Below are 22,630 nucleotides of genomic sequence, written 5' to 3'. Positions count from 1 at the left end.
GACGCCCAGTAACATGTCCATGGTCCATGGTGAAGAAGCCCTGTAAAATGTCCATCGTCCATGGTGAAGAAGCCCCGAAACATGTCCATGGTCCATGGTGAAGAAGCCCCGGAACATATCCATGTCCCATGGTGAAGAAACTTCGAAACATCTCCATGGCCCATGGTGAAGACGCCCCATAACATGTCCATGGTCCATGGTGAAGACGCTCCGTAACATGTGCATTGTCCATGGTGATGACGCAAAGTAACATGTCCATGTTCCATGGTGAAGTAACACCGTATCATGTCCATGTTCCATGGTGAAGACGCCCCATAACATGTCCATGGCCCATGGTGAAGACGCTCCGTAACATGTCCATGGTCCATGGTGAAGACGCCCAGTAACATGTCCATGGTCGATGGTGAAGAAGCCCCGTAAAATGTCCATCGTCCATGGTGAAGAAGTCCCAAAACATGTCCATTGTGAATAAACTCCGTATCATGTCCATGGTCCAATATCCATGGTGAAGAAGCCCCGGAACATGTCCATGTCTCATGGTGAAGAAACTTCTAAACATCTCCATGGCCCATGGTGAATACGCCCCGTAACATGTCCATGGTCCATGGGGAAGACGCTCCGTAACATGTCCATTGTCCATGGTGATGACGCACCGTAACATGTCCGTGGTCCATGGTGAAGAATCCCCAAAACATGTCCATGATCCATGGTGAAGAAACTCCGTAACATGTCCATGTCCCATGGTGAAGAAACTCCGAAACATGTCCATGGCCCATGGTCAAGAAACTCCGTAACATGTCCATGGTCCATGGTGAAGAAACTCCGTAACATGTCCATGGTCCATGGTGAAGAAACCTCCGTAACATGTCCATGGTCCATGGTGAAGAAACTCCGTAACATGTCCATGGCCCATGGTGAAGACGCTCAGTATCATGTCCATGTTCCATGGTGAAGACGCCGCGAAACATGTCCCTGATCCATGGTGAAGAAGCCCTGCAGCATGTCCATGGTCCATGGTGAAGCGGCCCCGTAACATGTCCATGGTCCTTGTTGAAGACGCCCGTAACATGTCCATGGTCCATGGTGAAGAAGCCCCGAAACATGTCAATGGCCCATGGTGAAGAAACTCCATCACATGTCCATGGTCCATGGTGAAGAAACTCCGTGTCATGTCCTTGGTGCATGGTGAAGACACCCCGTAACATCTCCATGGTCCATGGTGAAGACGCCCAGTAACATGTCCATGGTCCATGGTGAAGAAGCCCCGTAAAATGTCCATCGTCCATTGTGAAGAAGCCCCGGAACATGTCCATGTCTCATGGTGAAGAAACTTCGAAACATCTCCATGGCCCATGGTGAAGACGCCCCGTAACATGTCCATGGTCCATGGGGAAGACGCTCCGTAACATGTCCATTGTCCATGGTGATGACGCACCGTAGCATGTCCGTGGTCCATGGTGAAGAATCCCCAAAACATGTCCATGATCCATGGTGAAGAAACTCCGTAACATGTCCATGTCCCATGGTGAAGAAACTCCGAAACATGTCCATGGCCCATGGTCAAGAAACTCCGTAACATGTCCATGTCCCATGGTGAAGAAACTTCGAAACATCTCCATGGCCCATGGTGAAGACGCTCCGTATCATGTCCATGTTCCATGGTGATGACGCACCGTAACATGTCCATGTTCCATGGTGAAGAAACACCGTATCATGTCCATTTTCCATGGTGAAGACGCCCCATAAAATGTCCATGGTCCATGGTGAAGAAGCCCCGAAACATGTTCATGGTCCATGGTGAAGAAGCCCCGAAACATGTCCATGATCCATGGTGAAGAAACTCCGTGACATGTCCATGGCCCATGGTGAACAAACTCCGTAACATGTCCATGGCCCATGGTCAAGAAACTCCGTATCATGTCCATGGTCCATGGTGAAGAAGCCCCGAAACATGTCCATGGTCCATTGTGAATAAACTCCGTATCATGTCCATGGTGCATGGTGAAGACACCCCATAACATGTCCATGGCCCATGGTGAAGACGCTCCGTAACATGTCCATGGCCCATGGTGAAGACGCTCCGTAACATGTCCATGGTCCATGGTGAAGACGCCCAGTAACATGTCCATGGTCCATGGTGAAGAAGCCCCGTAAAATGTCCATCGTCCATGGTGAAGTGCCGAAACATGTCCATGGTCCATTGTGAATAAACTCCGTATCATGTCCATGGTCCAATATCCATGCTGAAGAAGCCCCGGAACATGTCCATGTCTCATGGTGAAGAAACTTCGAAACATCTCCATGGCCCATGGTGAAGGCGCCCCGTAAAATGTCCATTGTCCATGGCGAAGACGCTCCGTAACATGTCCATTGTCCATGGTGACGACGCACCGTAACATGTCCATGTTCCATGGTGAAGAAACACCGTATCATGTCCATGTTCCATGGTGAAGACGCCCCGTAAAATGTCCATGGTCCATGGTGAAGAAGCCCCGAAACATGTCCGTGGTCCATGGTGAAGAAACTCCGTAACATGTCCAATTTGTCCATGGTCCATGGTGAAGTAGCCCCATAGCATGTCCAGGGCCCATGGTGAACAAACCCCGAAGCTTGTCCAGGGCCCATGGTGAAGAAACTCCGTGACATGTCCATGGTCCATGGTGAAGAAGCCCCAAAACATCTCCATGGCCCATGGTAAGCATGCCCCGTAACATGTCCATGGTCCATGGTGATGAAGCTCCAAAACATCTCCATGGCCCATGGTGAACACGCCCCGTAACATGTCCATGGTCCATGGTGATGAAGCCCCGAAACATGGCCATGGTCCATGGTGAAGAAGCCCCGAAACATGTCCATGATCCGTGGTGAAGAAACTACGTAACATGTACATGGCCCATTGTGAAGAATCTCCAAAACATGTCCATGGCCCATGGTGAAGCTGCCCCGTAACATGTCCATGGTCCATGGTGAAGACAGCCCGTAACATATCCATGGTCCACGGTGAAGAAACTCCGTGACATGTCCATGGTCCATGGTGAAAAAGCCCCGTCGCATGTCCACGGCCCATGGTGACCAAACCCCGAAACATGTCAATGGTCCATGGTGAAGAAGCCCCGAAACATGTCAATGGCCCATGGTGAAGAAACTCCGTCACATGTCCATGGTCCATGGTGAAGAAACTCCGTATCATGTCCATGTTCCATGGTGAAGACGCCCCGTAAAATGTCCATGGCCCATGGTGAAGACGCCCCGTAACATGTCCATGGTCCATGGTGAAGACGCCCAGTAACATGTCCATTGTCCATGGTGAAGAAGCCCCGTAAAATGTCCATCGTCCATGGTGAAGAAGCCCCGGAACATGTCCATGTCTCATGGTGAAGAAACTTCGAAACATCTCCATGGCCCATGGTGAAGACGCCCCGTAACATGTCCATGGTCCATGGTGAAGACGCTCCGTAACATGTCCATTGCCCATGGTGATGACGCATCGTAACATGTCCATGTTCCATGGTGAAGACGCCCCGTAAAATGTCCATGGTCCATGGTGAAGAAGCCCCGAAACATGTCCGTGGTCCATGGTGAAGAAGCCCGGAAACATGTCCATGTTCCATGGTGAAGACGCCCCGTAAAATGTCCATGGTCCATGGTGAAGAAGCCCCGAAACATGTCCGTGGTCCATGGTGAAGAAGCCCGGAAACATGTCCATGATCCATGGTGAAGAAACTCCGTAACATGTCCATGTCCCATGGTGAAGAAACTCCGTAACATGTCCATGGCCCATGGTCAAGAAACTCCGTAACATGTCCATGGTCCATGGTGAAGAAGCCCCGAAACATGTCCACGGCCCATGGTGAAGAAACTCCATAACATGTCCATGGTCCATGGTGAAGACGCCCAGTAACATCTCCATGGTCCATGGTGAAGAAGCCCCAGAACATGTCCATGTCCCATGGTGAAGAAACTTCGAAACATCTCCATGGCCCATGGTGAAGACGCTCCGTATCATGTCCATGTTCCATGGTGAAGACGCCGCGAAACATGTCCCTGATCCATGGTGAAGAAGCCCTGCAGCATGTCCATGGTCCATGGTGAAGCGGCCCCGTAACATGTCCATGGTCCTTGTTGAAGGCGCCCCGTAACATGTCCATGGTCCATGGTGAAGAAGCCCCGAAACATGTCAATGGCCCATGGTGAAGAAACTCCGTGTCATGTCCTTGGTGCATGGTGAAGACACCCCGTAACATGTCCATGGCCCATGGTGAAGACGCCCCGTAACATGTCCATGGTCCATGGTGAAGACGCCCAGTAACATGTCCATGGTCCATGGTGAAGAAGCCCTGTAAAATGTCCATCGTCCATGGTGAAGAAGCCCCGAAACATGTCCATGGTCCATGGTGAAGAAGCCCCGGAACATATCCATGTCCCATGGTGAAGAAACTTCAAAACATCTCCATGGCCCATGGTGAAGACGCCCCATAACATGTCCATGGTCCATGGTGAAGACGCTCCGTAACATGTGCATTGTCCATGGTGATGACGCAAAGTAACATGTCCATGTTCCATGGTGAAGAAACACCGTATTATATCCATGTTCCATGGTGAAGACGCCCCATAACATGTCCATGGCCCATGGTGAAGACGCTCCGTAACATGTCCATGGTCCATGGTGAAGACGCCCAGTAACATGTCCATGGTCGATGGTGAAGAAGCCCCGTAAAATGTCCATCGTCCATGGTGAAGAAGTCCCAAAACATGTCCATGGTCCATTGTGAATAAACTCCGTATCATGTCCATGGTCCAATATCCATGGTGAAGAAGCCCCGTAACATGTCCATGTCTCATGGTGAAGAAACTTCTAAACATCTCCATGGCCCATGGTGAAGACGCCCCGTAACATGTCCATGGTCCATGGGGAAGACGCTCCGTAACATGTCCATTGTCCATGGTGATGACGCACCGTAACATGTCCGTGGTCCATGGTGAAGAATCCCCAAAACATGTCCATGATCCATGGTGAAGAAACTCCGTAACATGTCCATGTCCCATGGTGAAGAAACTCCGAAACATGTCCATGGCCCATGGTCAAGAAACTCCGTAACATGTCCATGGTCCATGGTGAAGAAACTCCGTAACATGTCCATGGTCCATGGTGAAGAAGCCCCGGAACATGTCCATGTCCCATGGTGAAGAAACTTCGAAACATCTCCATGGCCCATGGTGAAGACGCTCCGTATCATGTCCATGTTCCATGGTGAAGACGCCGCGAAACATGTCCCTGATCCATGGTGAAGAAGCCCTGCAGCATGTCCATGGTCCATGGTGAAGCGGCCCCGTAACATGTCCATGGTCCTTGTTGAAGACGCCCCGTAACATGTCCATGGTCCATGGTGAAGAAGCCCCGAAACATGTCAATGGCCCATGGTGAAGAAACTCCATCACATGTCCATGGTCCATGGTGAAGAAACTCCGTGTCATGTCCTTGGTGCATGGTGAAGACACCCCGTAACATGTCCATGGCCCATGGTGAAGACGCCCCGTAACATCTCCATGGTCCATGGTGAAGACGCCCAGTAACATGTCCATGGTCCATGGTGAAGAAGCCCCGTAAAATGTCCATCGTCCATTGTGAAGAAGCCCCGGAACATGTCCATGTCTCATGGTGAAGAAACTTCGAAACATCTCCATGGCCCATGGTGAAGACGCCCCGTAACATGTCCATGGTCCATGGGGAAGACGCTCCGTAACATGTCCATTGTCCATGGTGATGATGCACCGTAACATGTCCGTGGTCCATGGTGAAGAATCCCCAAAACATGTCCATGATCCATGGTGAAGAAACTCCGTAACATGTCCATGTCCCATGGTGAAGAAACTCCGAAACATGTCCATGGCCCATGGTCAAGAAACTCCGTAACATGTCCATGGTCCATGGTGAAGAAGCCCCGGAACATGTCCATGGTCCAATATCCATGGTGAAGAAGCCCCGGAACATGTCCATGTCTCATGGTGAAGAAACTTCGAAACATCTCCATGACCCATGGTGAAGGCGCCCCGTAAAATGTCCATTGTCCATGGCGAAGACGCTCCGTAACATGTCCCTTGTCCATGGTGACGACGCACCGTAACATGTCCATGTTCCATGGTGAAGAAACACCGTATCATGTCCATGTTCCATGGTGAAGACGCCCCGTAAAATGTCCATGGTCCATGGTGAAGAAGCCCCGAAACATGTCCGTGGTCCATGGTGAAGAAACTCCGTAACATGTCCAATTTGTCCATGGTCCATGGTGAAGTAGCCCCATAGCATGTCCAGGGCCCATGGTGAACAAACCCCGAAGCTTGTCCAGGGCCCATGGTGAAGAAACTCCGTGACATGTCCATGGTCCATGGTGAAGAAGCCCCAAAACATCTCCATGGCCCATGGTAAGCATGCCCCGTAACATGTCCATGGTCCATGGTGATGAAGCTCCAAAACATCTCCATGGCCCATGGTGAACACGCCCCGTAACATGTCCATGGTCCATGGTGATGAAGCCCCGAAACATGGCCATGGTCCATGGTGAAGAAGCCCCGAAACATGTCCATGATCCGTGGTGAAGAAACTACGTAACATGTACATGGCCCATTGTGAAGAATCTCCAAAACATGTCCATGGCCCATGGTGAAGCTGCCCCGTAACATGTCCATGGTCCATGGTGAAGACAGCCCGTAACATATCCATGGTCCACGGTGAAGAAACTCCGTGACATGTCCATGGTCCATGGTGAAAAAGCCCCGTCGCATGTCCACGGCCCATGGTGACCAAACCCCGAAACATGTCAATGGTCCATGGTGAAGAAGCCCCGAAACATGTCAATGGCCCATGGTGAAGAAACTCCGTCACATGTCCATGGTCCATGGTGAAGAAACTCCGTATCATGTCCATGTTCCATGGTGAAGACGCCCCGTAAAATGTCCATGGCCCATGGTGAAGACGCCCCGTAACATGTCCATGGTCCATGGTGAAGACGCCCAGTAACATGTCCATTGTCCATGGTGAAGAAGCCCCGTAAAATGTCCATCGTCCATGGTGAAGAAGCCCCGAAACATGTCCATGGTCCATTGTGAATAAACTCCGTATCATGTCCATGGTCCACTATCCATAGTGAAGAAGCCCCGGAACATGTCCATGTCTCATGGTGAAGAAACTTCGAAACATCTCCATGGCCCATGGTGAAGACGCCCCGTAACATGTCCATGGTCCATGGTGAAGACGCTCCGTAACATGTCCATTGCCCATGGTGATGACGCATCGTAACATGTCCATGTTCCATGGTGAAGACGCCCCGTAAAATGTCCATGGTCCATGGTGAAGAAGCCCCGAAACATGTCCGTGGTCCATGGTGAAGAAGCCCGGAAACATGTCCATGATCCATGGTGAAGAAACTCCGTAACATGTCCATGTCCCATGGTGAAGAAACTCCGTAACATGTCCATGGCCCATGGTCAAGAAACTCCGTAACATGTCCATGGTCCATGGTGAAGAAGCCCCGAAACATGTCCATGGCCCATGGTGAAGAAACTCCATAACATGTCCATGGTCCATGGTGAAGACGCCCAGTAACATCTCCATGGTCCATGGTGAAGAAGCCCCAGAACATGTCCATGTCCCATGGTGAAGAAACTTCGAAACATCTCCATGGCCCATGGTGAAGACGCTCCGTATCATGTCCATGTTCCATGGTGAAGACGCCGCGAAACATGTCCCTGATCCATGGTGAAGAAGCCCTGCAGCATGTCCATGGTCCATGGTGAAGCGGCCCCGTAACATGTCCATGGTCCTTGTTGAAGGCGCCCCGTAACATGTCCATGGTCCATGGTGAAGAAGCCCCGAAACATGTCAATGGCCCATGGTGAAGAAACTCCGTGTCATGTCCTTGGTGCATGGTGAAGACACCCCGTAACATGTCCATGGCCCATGGTGAAGACGCCCCGTAACATGTCCATGGTCCATGGTGAAGACGCCCAGTAACATGTCCATGGTCCATGGTGAAGACGCCCAGTAACATGTCCATGGTCGATGGTGAAGAAGCCCCATAACATGTCCATGGTCCATGGTGAAGACGCCCCGTAACATGTGCATTGTCCATGGTGATGACGCAAAGTAACATGTCCATGTTCCATGGTGAAGAAACACCGTATTATGTCCATGTTCCATGGTGAAGACGCCCCATAACATGTCCATGGCCCATGGTGAAGACGCTCCGTAACATGTCCATGGTCCATGGTGAAGACGCCCAGTAACATGTCCATGGTCGATGGTGAAGAAGCCCCGTAAAATGTCCATCGTCCATGGTGAAGAAGTCCCAAAACATGTCCATGGTCCATTGTGAATAAACTCCGTATCATGTCCATGGTCCAATATCCATGGTGAAGAAGCCCCGGAACATGTCCATGTCTCATGGTGAAGAAACTTCTAAACATCTCCATGGCCCATGGTGAAGACGCCCCGTAACATGTCCATGGTCCATGGGGAAGACGCTCCGTAACATGTCCATTGTCCATGGTGATGACGCACCGTAACATGTCCGTGGTCCATGGTGAAGAATCCCCAAAACATGTCCATGATCCATGGTGAAGAAACTCCGTAACATGTCCATGTCCCATGGTGAAGAAACTCCGAAACATGTCCATGGCCCATGGTCAAGAAACTCCGTAACATGTCCATGGTCCATGGTGAAGAAACTCCGTAACATGTCCATGGTCCATGGTGAAGAAGCCCCGGAACATGTCCATGTCCCATGGTGAAGAAACTTCGAAACATCTCCATGGCCCATGGTGAAGACGCTCCGTATCATGTCCATGTTCCATGGTGAAGACGCCGCGAAACATGTCCCTGATCCATGGTGAAGAAGCCCTGCAGCATGTCCATGGTCCATGGTGAAGCGGCCCCGTAACATGTCCATGGCCCATGGTGAAGACGCTCAGTATCATGTCCATGTTCCATGGTGAAGACGCCGCGAAACATGTCCCTGATCCATGGTGAAGAAGCCCTGCAGCATGTCCATGGTCCATGGTGAAGCGGCCCCGTAACATGTCCATGGTCCTTGTTGAAGACGCCCGTAACATGTCCATGGTCCATGGTGAAGAAGCCCCGAAACATGTCAATGGCCCATGGTGAAGAAACTCCATCACATGTCCATGGTCCATGGTGAAGAAACTCCGTGTCATGTCCTTGGTGCATGGTGAAGACACCCCGTAACATGTCCATGGCCCATGGTGAAGACGCCCCGTAACATCTCCATGGTCCATGGTGAAGACGCCCAGTAACATGTCCATGGTCCATGGTGAAGAAGCCCCGTAAAATGTCCATCGTCCATTGTGAAGAAGCCCCGGAACATGTCCATGTCTCATGGTGAAGAAACTTCGAAACATCTCCATGGCCCATGGTGAAGACGCCCCGTAACATGTCCATGGTCCATGGGGAAGACGCTCCGTAACATGTCCATTGTCCATGGTGATGACGCACCGTAGCATGTCCGCGGTCCATGGTGAAGAATCCCCAAAACATGTCCATGATCCATGGTGAAGAAACTCCGTAACATGTCCATGTCCCATGGTGAAGAAACTCCGAAACATGTCCATGGCCCATGGTCAAGAAACTCCGTAACATGTCCATGGTCCATGGTGAAGAAGCCCCGGAACATGTCCATGTCCCATGGTGAAGAAACTTCGAAACATCTCCATGGCCCATGGTGAAGACGCTCCGTATCATGTCCATGTTCCATGGTGATGACGCACCGTAACATGTCCATGTTCCATGGTGAAGAAACACCGTATCATGTCCATTTTCCATGGTGAAGACGCCCCATAAAATGTCCATGGTCCATGGTGAAGAAGCCCCGAAACATGTTCATGGTCCATGGTGAAGAAGCCCCGAAACATGTCCATGATCCATGGTGAAGAAACTCCGTGACATGTCCATGGCCCATGGTGAACAAACTCCGTAACATGTCCATGGCCCATGGTCAAGAAACTCCGTATCATGTCCATGGTCCATGGTGAAGAAGCCCCGAAACATGTCCATGGTCCATTGTGAATAAACTCCGTATCATGTCCATGGTGCATGGTGAAGACACCCCATAACATGTCCATGGCCCATGGTGAAGACGCTCCGTAACATGTCCATGGTCCATGGTGAAGACGCCCAGTAACATGTCCATGGTCCATGGTGAAGAAGCCCCGTAAAATGTCCATCGTCCATGGTGAAGAAGTGCCGAAACATGTCCATGGTCCATTGTGAATAAACTCCGTATCATGTCCATGGTCCAATATCCATGGTGAAGAAGCCCCGGAACATGTCCATGTCTCATGGTGAAGAAACTTCGAAACATCTCCATGGCCCATGGTGAAGGCGCCCCGTAAAATGTCCATTGTCCATGGCGAAGACGCTCCGTAACATGTCCATTGTCCATGGTGACGACGCACCGTAACATGTCCATGTTCCATGGTGAAGAAACACCGTATCATGTCCATGTTCCATGGTGAAGACGCCCCGTAAAATGTCCATGGTCCATGGTGAAGAAGCCCCGAAACATGTCCGTGGTCCATGGTGAAGAAACTCCGTAACATGTCCAATTTGTCCATGGTCCATGGTGAAGTAGCCCCATAGCATGTCCAGGGCCCATGGTGAACAAACCCCGAAGCTTGTCCAGGGCCCATGGTGAAGAAACTCCGTGACATGTCCATGGTCCATGGTGAAGAAGCCCCAAAACATCTCCATGGCCCATGGTAAGCATGCCCCGTAACATGTCCATGGTCCATGGTGATGAAGCTCCAAAACATCTCCATGGCCCATGGTGAACACGCCCCGTAACATGTCCATGGTCCATGGTGATGAAGCCCCGAAACATGGCCATGGTCCATGGTGAAGAAGCCCCGAAACATGTCCATGATCCGTGGTGAAGAAACTACGTAACATGTACATGGCCCATTGTGAAGAATCTCCAAAACATGTCCATGGCCCATGGTGAAGCTGCCCCGTAACATGTCCATGGTCCATGGTGAAGACAGCCCGTAACATATCCATGGTCCACGGTGAAGAAACTCCGTGACATGTCCATGGTCCATGGTGAAAAAGCCCCGTTGCATGTCCACGGCCCATGGTGACCAAACCCCGAAACATGTCAATGGTCCATGGTGAAGAAGCCCCGAAACATGTCAATGGCCCATGGTGAAGAAACTCCGTCACATGTCCATGGTCCATGGTGAAGAAACTCCGTATCATGTCCATGTTCCATGGTGAAGACGCCCCGTAAAATGTCCATGGCCCATGGTGAAGACGCCCCGTAACATGTCCATGGTCCATGGTGAAGACGCCCAGTAACATGTCCATTGTCCATGGTGAAGAAGCCCCGTAAAATGTCCATCGTCCATGGTGAAGAAGCCCCGGAACATGTCCATGTCTCATGGTGAAGAAACTTCGAAACATCTCCATGGCCCATGGTGAAGACGCCCCGTAACATGTCCATGGTCCATGGTGAAGACGCTCCGTAACATGTCCATTGCCCATGGTGATGACGCATCGTAACATGTCCATGTTCCATGGTGAAGACGCCCCGTAAAATGTCCATGGTCCATGGTGAAGAAGCCCCGAAACATGTCCGTGGTCCATGGTGAAGAAGCCCGGAAACATGTCCATGATCCATGGTGAAGAAACTCCGTAACATGTCCATGTCCCATGGTGAAGAAACTCCGTAACATGTCCATGGCCCATGGTCAAGAAACTCCGTAACATGTCCATGGTCCATGGTGAAGAAGCCCCGAAACATGTCCATGGCCCATGGTGAAGAAACTCCATAACATGTCCATGGTCCATGGTGAAGACGCCCAGTAACATCTCCATGGTCCATGGTGAAGAAGCCCCAGAACATGTCCATGTCCCATGGTGAAGAAACTTCGAAACATCTCCATGGCCCATGGTGAAGACGCTCCGTATCATGTCCATGTTCCATGGTGAAGACGCCGCGAAACATGTCCCTGATCCATGGTGAAGAAGCCCTGCAGCATGTCCATGGTCCATGGTGAAGCGGCCCCGTAACATGTCCATGGTCCTTGTTGAAGGCGCCCCGTAACATGTCCATGGTCCATGGTGAAGAAGCCCCGAAACATGTCAATGGCCCATGGTGAAGAAACTCCGTGTCATGTCCTTGGTGCATGGTGAAGACACCCCGTAACATGTCCATGGCCCATGGTGAAGACGCCCCGTAACATGTCCATGGTCCATGGTGAAGACGCCCAGTAACATGTCCATGGTCCATGGTGAAGAAGCCCTGTAAAATGTCCATCGTCCATGGTGAAGAAGCCCCGAAACATGTCCATGGTCCATGGTGAAGAAGCCCCGGAACATATCCATGTCCCATGGTGAAGAAACTTCGAAACATCTCCATGGCCCATGGTGAAGACGCCCCATAACATGTCCATGGTCCATGGTGAAGACGCTCCGTAACATGTGCATTGTCCATGGTGATGACGCAAAGTAACATGTCCATGTTCCATGGTGAAGAAACACCGTATTATGTCCATGTTCCATGGTGAAGACGCCCCATAACATGTCCATGGCCCATGGTGAAGACGCTCCGTAACATGTCCATGGTCCATGGTGAAGACGCCCAGTAACATGTCCATGGTCGATGGTGAAGAAGCCCCGTAAAATGTCCATCGTCCATGGTGAAGAAGTCCCAAAACATGTCCATGGTCCATTGTGAATAAACTCCGTATCATGTCCATGGTCCAATATCCATGGTGAAGAAGCCCCGGAACATGTCCATGTCTCATGGTGAAGAAACTTCTAAACATCTCCATGGCCCATGGTGAAGACGCCCCGTAACATGTCCATGGTCCATGGGGAAGACGCTCCGTAACATGTCCATTGTCCATGGTGATGACGCACCGTAACATGTCCGTGGTCCATGGTGAAGAATCCCCAAAACATGTCCATGATCCATGGTGAAGAAACTCCGTAACATGTCCATGTCCCATGGTGAAGAAACTCCGAAACATGTCCATGGCCCATGGTCAAGAAACTCCGTAACATGTCCATGGTCCATGGTGAAGAAACTCCGTAACATGTCCATGGTCCATGGTGAAGAAGCCCCGGAACATGTCCATGTCCCATGGTGAAGAAACTTCGAAACATCTCCATGGCCCATGGTGAAGACGCTCCGTATCATGTCCATGTTCCATGGTGAAGACGCCGCGAAACATGTCCCTGATCCATGGTGAAGAAGCCCTGCAGCATGTCCATGGTCCATGGTGAAGCGGCCCCGTAACATGTCCATGGTCCTTGTTGAAGACGCCCCGTAACATGTCCATGGTCCATGGTGAAGAAGCCCCGAAACATGTCAATGGCCCATGGTGAAGAAACTCCATCACATGTCCATGGTCCATGGTGAAGAAACTCCGTGTCATGTCCTTGGTGCATGGTGAAGACACCCCGTAACATGTCCATGGCCCATGGTGAAGACGCCCCGTAACATCTCCATGGTCCATGGTGAAGACGCCCAGTAACATGTCCATGGTCCATGGTGAAGAAGCCCCGTAAAATGTCCATCGTCCATTGTGAAGAAGCCCCGGAACATGTCCATGTCTCATGGTGAAGAAACTTCGAAACATCTCCATGGCCCATGGTGAAGACGCCCCGTAACATGTCCATGGTCCATGGGGAAGACGCTCCGTAACATGTCCATTGTCCATGGTGATGATGCACCGTAACATGTCCGTGGTCCATGGTGAAGAATCCCCAAAACATGTCCATGATCCATGGTGAAGAAACTCCGTAACATGTCCATGTCCCATGGTGAAGAAACTCCGAAACATGTCCATGGCCCATGGTCAAGAAACTCCGTAACATGTCCATGGTCCATGGTGAAGAAGCCCCGGAACATGTCCATGGTCCAATATCCATGGTGAAGAAGCCCCGGAACATGTCCATGTCTCATGGTGAAGAAACTTCGAAACATCTCCATGACCCATGGTGAAGGCGCCCCGTAAAATGTCCATTGTCCATGGCGAAGACGCTCCGTAACATGTCCATTGTCCATGGTGACGACGCACCGTAACATGTCCATGTTCCATGGTGAAGAAACACCGTATCATGTCCATGTTCCATGGTGAAGACGCCCCGTAAAATGTCCATGGTCCATGGTGAAGAAGCCCCGAAACATGTCCGTGGTCCATGGTGAAGAAACTCCGTAACATGTCCAATTTGTCCATGGTCCATGGTGAAGTAGCCCCATAGCATGTCCAGGGCCCATGGTGAACAAACCCCGAAGCTTGTCCAGGGCCCATGGTGAAGAAACTCCGTGACATGTCCATGGTCCATGGTGAAGAAGCCCCAAAACATCTCCATGGCCCATGGTAAGCATGCCCCGTAACATGTCCATGGTCCATGGTGATGAAGCTCCAAAACATCTCCATGGCCCATGGTGAACACGCCCCGTAACATGTCCATGGTCCATGGTGATGAAGCCCCGAAACATGGCCATGGTCCATGGTGAAGAAGCCCCGAAACATGTCCATGATCCGTGGTGAAGAAACTACGTAACATGTACATGGCCCATTGTGAAGAATCTCCAAAACATGTCCATGGCCCATGGTGAAGCTGCCCCGTAACATGTCCATGGTCCATGGTGAAGACAGCCCGTAACATATCCATGGTCCACGGTGAAGAAACTCCGTGACATGTCCATGGTCCATGGTGAAAAAGCCCCGTCGCATGTCCACGGCCCATGGTGACCAAACCCCGAAACATGTCAATGGTCCATGGTGAAGAAGCCCCGAAACATGTCAATGGCCCATGGTGAAGAAACTCCGTCACATGTCCATGGTCCATGGTGAAGAAACTCCGTATCATGTCCATGTTCCATGGTGAAGACGCCCCGTAAAATGTCCATGGCCCATGGTGAAGACGCCCCGTAACATGTCCATGGTCCATGGTGAAGACGCCCAGTAACATGTCCATTGTCCATGGTGAAGAAGCCCCGTAAAATGTCCATCGTCCATGGTGAAGAAGCCCCGAAACATGTCCATGGTCCATTGTGAATAAACTCCGTATCATGTCCATGGTCCACTATCCATAGTGAAGAAGCCCCGGAACATGTCCATGTCTCATGGTGAAGAAACTTCGAAACATCTCCATGGCCCATGGTGAAGACGCCCCGTAACATGTCCATGGTCCATGGTGAAGACGCTCCGTAACATGTCCATTGCCCATGGTGATGACGCATCGTAACATGTCCATGTTCCATGGTGAAGACGCCCCGTAAAATGTCCATGGTCCATGGTGAAGAAGCCCCGAAACATGTCCGTGGTCCATGGTGAAGAAGCCCGGAAACATGTCCATGATCCATGGTGAAGAAACTCCGTAACATGTCCATGTCCCATGGTGAAGAAACTCCGTAACATGTCCATGGCCCATGGTCAAGAAACTCCGTAACATGTCCATGGTCCATGGTGAAGAAGCCCCGAAACATGTCCATGGCCCATGGTGAAGAAACTCCATAACATGTCCATGGTCCATGGTGAAGACGCCCAGTAACATCTCCATGGTCCATGGTGAAGAAGCCCCAGAACATGTCCATGTCCCATGGTGAAGAAACTTCGAAACATCTCCATGGCCCATGGTGAAGACGCTCCGTATCATGTCCATGTTCCATGGTGAAGACGCCGCGAAACATGTCCCTGATCCATGGTGAAGAAGCCCTGCAGCATGTCCATGGTCCATGGTGAAGCGGCCCCGTAACATGTCCATGGTCCTTGTTGAAGGCGCCCCGTAACATGTCCATGGTCCATGGTGAAGAAGCCCCGAAACATGTCAATGGCCCATGGTGAAGAAACTCCGTGTCATGTCCTTGGTGCATGGTGAAGACACCCCGTAACATGTCCATGGCCCATGGTGAAGACGCCCCGTAACATGTCCATGGTCCATGGTGAAGACGCCCAGTAACATGTCCATGGTCCATGGTGAAGACGCCCAGTAACATGTCCATGGTCGATGGTGAAGAAGCCCCATAACATGTCCATGGTCCATGGTGAAGACGCCCCGTAACATGTGCATTGTCCATGGTGATGACGCAAAGTAACATGTCCATGTTCCATGGTGAAGAAACACCGTATTATGTCCATGTTCCATGGTGAAGACGCCCCATAACATGTCCATGGCCCATGGTGAAAACGCTCCGTAACATGTCCATGGTCCATGGTGAAGACGCCCAGTAACATGTCCATGGTCGATGGTGAAGAAGCCCCGTAAAATGTCCATCGTCCATGGTGAAGAAGTCCCAAAACATGTCCATGGTCCATTGTGAATAAACTCCGTATCATGTCCATGGTCCAATATCCATGGTGAAGAAGCCCCGGAACATGTCCATGTCTCATGGTGAAGAAACTTCTAAACATCTCCATGGCCCATGGTGAAGACGCCCCGTAACATGTCCATGGTCCATGGGGAAGACGCTCCGTAACATGTCCATTGTCCATGGTGATGACGCACCGTAACATGTCCGTGGTCCATGGTGAAGAATCCCCAAAACATGTCCATGATCCATGGTGAAGAAACTCCGTAACATGTCCATGTCCCATGGTGAAGAAACTCCGAAACATGTCCATGGCCCATGGTCAAGAAACTCCGTAACATGTCCATGGTCCATGGTGAAGAAACTCCGTAACATGTCCATGGTCCATGGTGAAGAAGCCCCGGAACATGTCCATGTCCCATGGTGAAGAAACTTCGAAACATCTCCATGGCCCATGGTGAAGACGCTCCGTATCATGTCCATGTTCCATGGTGAAGACGCCGCGAAACATGTCCCTGATCCATGGTGAAGAAGCCCTGCAGCATGTCCATGGTCCATGGTGAAGCGGCCCCGTAACATGTCCATGGCCCATGGTGAAGACGCTCAGTATCATGTCCATGTTCCATGGTGAAGACGCCGCGAAACATGTCCCTGATCCATGGTGAAGAAGCCCTGCAGCATGTCCATGGTCCATGGTGAAGCGGCCCCGTAACATGTCCATGGTCCTTGTTGAAGACGCCCGTAACATGTCCATGGTCCATGGTGAAGAAGCCCCGAAACATGTCAATGGCCCATGGTGAAGAAACTCCATCACATGTCCATGGTCCATGGTGAAGAAACTCCGTGTCATGTCCTTGGTGCATGGTGAAGACACCCCGTAACATGTCCATGGCCCATGGTGAAGACGCCCCGTAACATCTCCATGGTCCATGGTGAAGACGCCCAGTAACATGTCCATGGTCCATGGTGAAGAAGCCCCGTAAAATGTCCATCGTCCATTGTGAAGAAGCCCCGGAACATGTCCATGTCTCATGGTGAAGAAACTTCGAAACATCTCCATGGCCCATGGTGAAGACGCCCCGTAACATGTCCATGGTCCATGGGGAAGACGCTCCGTAACATGTCCATTGTCCATGGTGATGACGCACCGTAGCATGTCCGCGGTCCATGGTGAAGAATCCCCAAAACATGTCCATGATCCATGGTGAAGAAACTCCGTAACATGTCCATGTCCCATGGTGAAGAAACTCCGAAACATGTCCATGGCCCATGGTCAAGAAACTCCGTAACATGTCCATGGTCCATGGTGAAGAAGCCCCGGAACATGTCCATGTCCCATGGTGAAGAAACTTCGAAACATCTCCATGGCCCATGGTGAAGACGCTCCGTATCATGTCCATGTTCCATGGTGATGACGCACCGTAACATGTCCATGTTCCATGGTGAAGAAACACCGTATCATGTCCATTTTCCATGGTGAAGACGCCCCATAAAATGTCCATGGTCCATGGTGAAGAAGCCCCGAAACATGTTCATGGTCCATGGTGAAGAAGCCCCGAAACATGTCCATGATCCATGGTGAAGAAACTCCGTGACATGTCCATGGCCCATGGTGAACAAACTCCGTAACATGTCCATGGCCCATGGTCAAGAAACTCCGTATCATGTCCATGGTCCATGGTGAAGAAGCCCCGAAACATGTCCATGGTCCATTGTGAATAAACTCCGTATCATGTCCATGGTGCATGGTGAAGACACCCCATAACATGTCCATGGCCCATGGTGAAGACGCTCCGTAACATGTCCATGGTCCATGGTGAAGGCGCCCAGTAACATGTCCATGGTCCATGGTGAAGAAGCCCCGTAAAATGTCCATCGTCCATGGTGAAGAAGTGCCGAAACATGTCCATGGTCCATTGTGAATAAACTCCGTATCATGTCCATGGTCCAATATCCATGGTGAAGAAGCCCCGGAACATGTCCATGTCTCATGGTGAAGAAACTTCGAAACATCTCCATGGCCCATGGTGAAGGCGCCCCGTAAAATGTCCATTGTCCATGGCGAAGACGCTCCGTAACATGTCCATTGTCCATGGTGACGACGCACCGTAACATGTCCATGTTCCATGGTGAAGAAACACCGTATCATGTCCATGTTCCATGGTGAAGACGCCCCGTAAAATGTCCATGGTCCATGGTGAAGAAGCCCCGAAACATGTCCGTGGTCCATGGTGAAGAAACTCCGTAACATGTCCAATTTGTCCATGGTCCATGGTGAAGTAGCCCCATAGCATGTCCAGGGCCCATGGTGAACAAACCCCGAAGCTTGTCCAGGGCCCATGGTGAAGAAACTCCGTGACATGTCCATGGTCCATGGTGAAGAAGCCCCAAAACATCTCCATGGCCCATGGTAAGCATGCCCCGTAACATGTCCATGGTCCATGGTGATGAAGCTCCAAAACATCTCCATGGCCCATGGTGAACACGCCCCGTAACATGTCCATGGTCCATGGTGATGAAGCCCCGAAACATGGCCATGGTCCATGGTGAAGAAGCCCCGAAACATGTCCATGATCCGTGGTGAAGAAACTACGTAACATGTACATGGCCCATTGTGAAGAATCTCCAAAACATGTCCATGGCCCATGGTGAAGCTGCCCCGTAACATGTCCATGGTCCATGGTGAAGACAGCCCGTAACATATCCATGGTCCACGGTGAAGAAACTCCGTGACATGTCCATGGTCCATGGTGAAAAAGCCCCGTTGCATGTCCACGGCCCATGGTGACCAAACCCCGAAACATGTCAATGGTCCATGGTGAAGAAGCCCCGAAACATGTCAATGGCCCATGGTGAAGAAACTCCGTCACATGTCCATGGTCCATGGTGAAGAAACTCCGTATCATGTCCATGTTCCATGGTGAAGACGCCCCGTAAAATGTCCATGGCCCATGGTGAAGACGCCCCGTAACATGTCCATGGTCCATGGTGAAGACGCCCAGTAACATGTCCATTGTCCATGGTGAAGAAGCCCCGTAAAATGTCCATCGTCCATGGTGAAGAAGCCCCGGAACATGTCCATGTCTCATGGTGAAGAAACTTCGAAACATCTCCATGGCCCATGGTGAAGACGCCCCGTAACATGTCCATGGTCCATGGTGAAGACGCTCCGTAACATGTCCATTGCCCATGGTGATGACGCATCGTAACATGTCCATGTTCCATGGTGAAGACGCCCCGTAAAATGTCCATGGTCCATGGTGAAGAAGCCCCGAAACATGTCCGTGGTCCATGGTGAAGAAGCCCGGAAACATGTCCATGATCCATGGTGAAGAAACTCCGTAACATGTCCATGTCCCATGGTGAAGAAACTCCGTAACATGTCCATGGCCCATGGTCAAGAAACTCCGTAACATGTCCATGGTCCATGGTGAAGAAGCCCCGAAACATGTCCATGGCCCATGGTGAAGAAACTCCATAACATGTCCATGGTCCATGGTGAAGACGCCCAGTAACATCTCCATGGTCCATGGTGAAGAAGCCCCAGAACATGTCCATGTCCCATGGTGAAGAAACTTCGAAACATCTCCATGGCCCATGGTGAAGACGCTCCGTATCATGTCCATGTTCCATGGTGAAGACGCCGCGAAACATGTCCCTGATCCATGGTGAAGAAGCCCTGCAGCATGTCCATGGTCCATGGTGAAGCGGCCCCGTAACATGTCCATGGTCCTTGTTGAAGGCGCCCCGTAACATGTCCATGGTCCATGGTGAAGAAGCCCCGAAACATGTCAATGGCCCATGGTGAAGAAACTCCGTGTCATGTCCTTGGTGCATGGTGAAGACACCCCGTAACATGTCCATGGCCCATGGTGAAGACGCCCCGTAACATGTCCATGGTCCATGGTGAAGACGCCCAGTAACATGTCCATGGTCCATGGTGAAGAAGCCCTGTAAAATGTCCATCGTCCATGGTGAAGAAGCCCCGAAACATGTCCATGGTCCATGGTGAAGAAGCCCCGGAACATATCCATGTCCCATGGTGAAGAAACTTCGAAACATCTCCATGGCCCATGGTGAAGACGCCCCATAACATGTCCATGGTCCATGGTGAAGACGCTCCGTAACATGTGCATTGTCCATGGTGATGACGCAAAGTAACATGTCCATGTTCCATGGTGAAGAAACACCGTATTATGTCCATGTTCCATGGTGAAGACGCCCCATAACATGTCCATGGCCCATGGTGAAGACGCTCCGTAACATGTCCATGGTCCATGGTGAAGACGCCCAGTAACATGTCCATGGTCGATGGTGAAGAAGCCCCGTAAAATGTCCATCGTCCATGGTGAAGAAGTCCCAAAACATGTCCATGGTCCATTGTGAATAAACTCCGTATCATGTCCATGGTCCAATATCCATGGTGAAGAAGCCCCGGAACATGTCCATGTCTCATGGTGAAGAAACTTCTAAACATCTCCATGGCCCATGGTGAAGACGCCCCGTAACATGTCCATGGTCCATGGGGAAGACGCTCCGTAACATGTCCATTGTCCATGGTGATGACGCACCGTAACATGTCCGTGGTCCATGGTGAAGAATCCCCAAAACATGTCCATGATCCATGGTGAAGAAACTCCGTAACATGTCCATGTCCCATGGTGAAGAAACTCCGAAACATGTCCATGGCCCATGGTCAAGAAACTCCGTAACATGTCCATGGTCCATGGTGAAGAAACTCCGTAACATGTCCATGGTCCATGGTGAAGAAGCCCCGGAACATGTCCATGTCCCATGGTGAAGAAACTTCGAAACATCTCCATGGCCCATGGTGAAGACGCTCCGTATCATGTCCATGTTCCATGGTGAAGACGCCGCGAAACATGTCCCTGATCCATGGTGAAGAAGCCCTGCAGCATGTCCATGGTCCATGGTGAAGCGGCCCCGTAACATGTCCATGGTCCTTGTTGAAGACGCCCCGTAACATGTCCATGGTCCATGGTGAAGAAGCCCCGAAACATGTCAATGGCCCATGGTGAAGAAACTCCATCACATGTCCATGGTCCATGGTGAAGAAACTCCGTATCATGTCCATGTTCCATGGTGAAGACGCCCCGTAAAATGTCCATGGCCCATGGTGAAGACGCCCCGTAACATGTCCATGGTCCATGGTGAAGACGCCCAGTAACATGTCCATTGTCCATGGTGAAGAAGCCCCGTAAAATGTCCATCGTCCATGGTGAAGAAGCCCCGAAACATGTCCATGGTCCATTGTGAATAAACTCCGTATCATGTCCATGGTCCACTATCCATAGTGAAGAAGCCCCGGAACATGTCCATGTCTCATGGTGAAGAAACTTCGAAACATCTCCATGGCCCATGGTGAAGACGCCCCGTAACATGTCCATGGTCCATGGTGAAGACGCTCCGTAACATGTCCATTGCCCATGGTGATGACGCATCGTAACATGTCCATGTTCCATGGTGAAGACGCCCCGTAAAATGTCCATGGTCCATGGTGAAGAAGCCCCGAAACATGTCCGTGGTCCATGGTGAAGAAGCCCGGAAACATGTCCATGATCCATGGTGAAGAAACTCCGTAACATGTCCATGTCCCATGGTGAAGAAACTCCGTAACATGTCCATGGCCCATGGTCAAGAAACTCCGTAACATGTCCATGGTCCATGGTGAAGAAGCCCCGAAACATGTCCATGGCCCATGGTGAAGAAACTCCATAACATGTCCATGGTCCATGGTGAAGACGCCCAGTAACATCTCCATGGTCCATGGTGAAGAAGCCCCAGAACATGTCCCTGATCCATGGTGAAGAAGCCCTGCAGCATGTCCATGGTCCATGGTGAAGCGGCCCCGTAACATGTCCATGGTCCTTGTTGAAGGCGCCCCGTAACATGTCCATGGTCCATGGTGAAGAAGCCCCGAAACATGTCAATGGCCCATGGTGAAGAAACTCCGTGTCATGTCCTTGGTGCATGGTGAAGACACCCCGTAACATGTCCATGGCCCATGGTGAAGACGCCCCGTAACATGTCCATGGTCCATGGTGAAGACGCCCAGTAACATGTCCATTGTCCATGGTCCATGGTGAAGAAGCCCTGTAAAATGTCCATCGTCCATGGTGAAGAAGCCCCGAAACATGTCCATGGTCCATGGTGAAGAAGCCCCGGAACATATCCATGTCCCATGGTGAAGAAACTTCGAAACATCTCCATGGCCCATGGTGAAGACGCCCCATAACATGTCCATGGTCCATGGTGAAGACGCTCCGTAACATGTG

The sequence above is a fragment of the Myxine glutinosa genome, chromosome 13 (assembly GCF_964187855.1).
Source record: "Myxine glutinosa chromosome 13, kmMyxGlut1.1, whole genome shotgun sequence".
NCBI classification, from domain to species: Eukaryota; Metazoa; Chordata; class Myxini; order Myxiniformes; family Myxinidae; genus Myxine; species Myxine glutinosa.
This window is presented reverse-complemented; position numbering follows the sequence as displayed.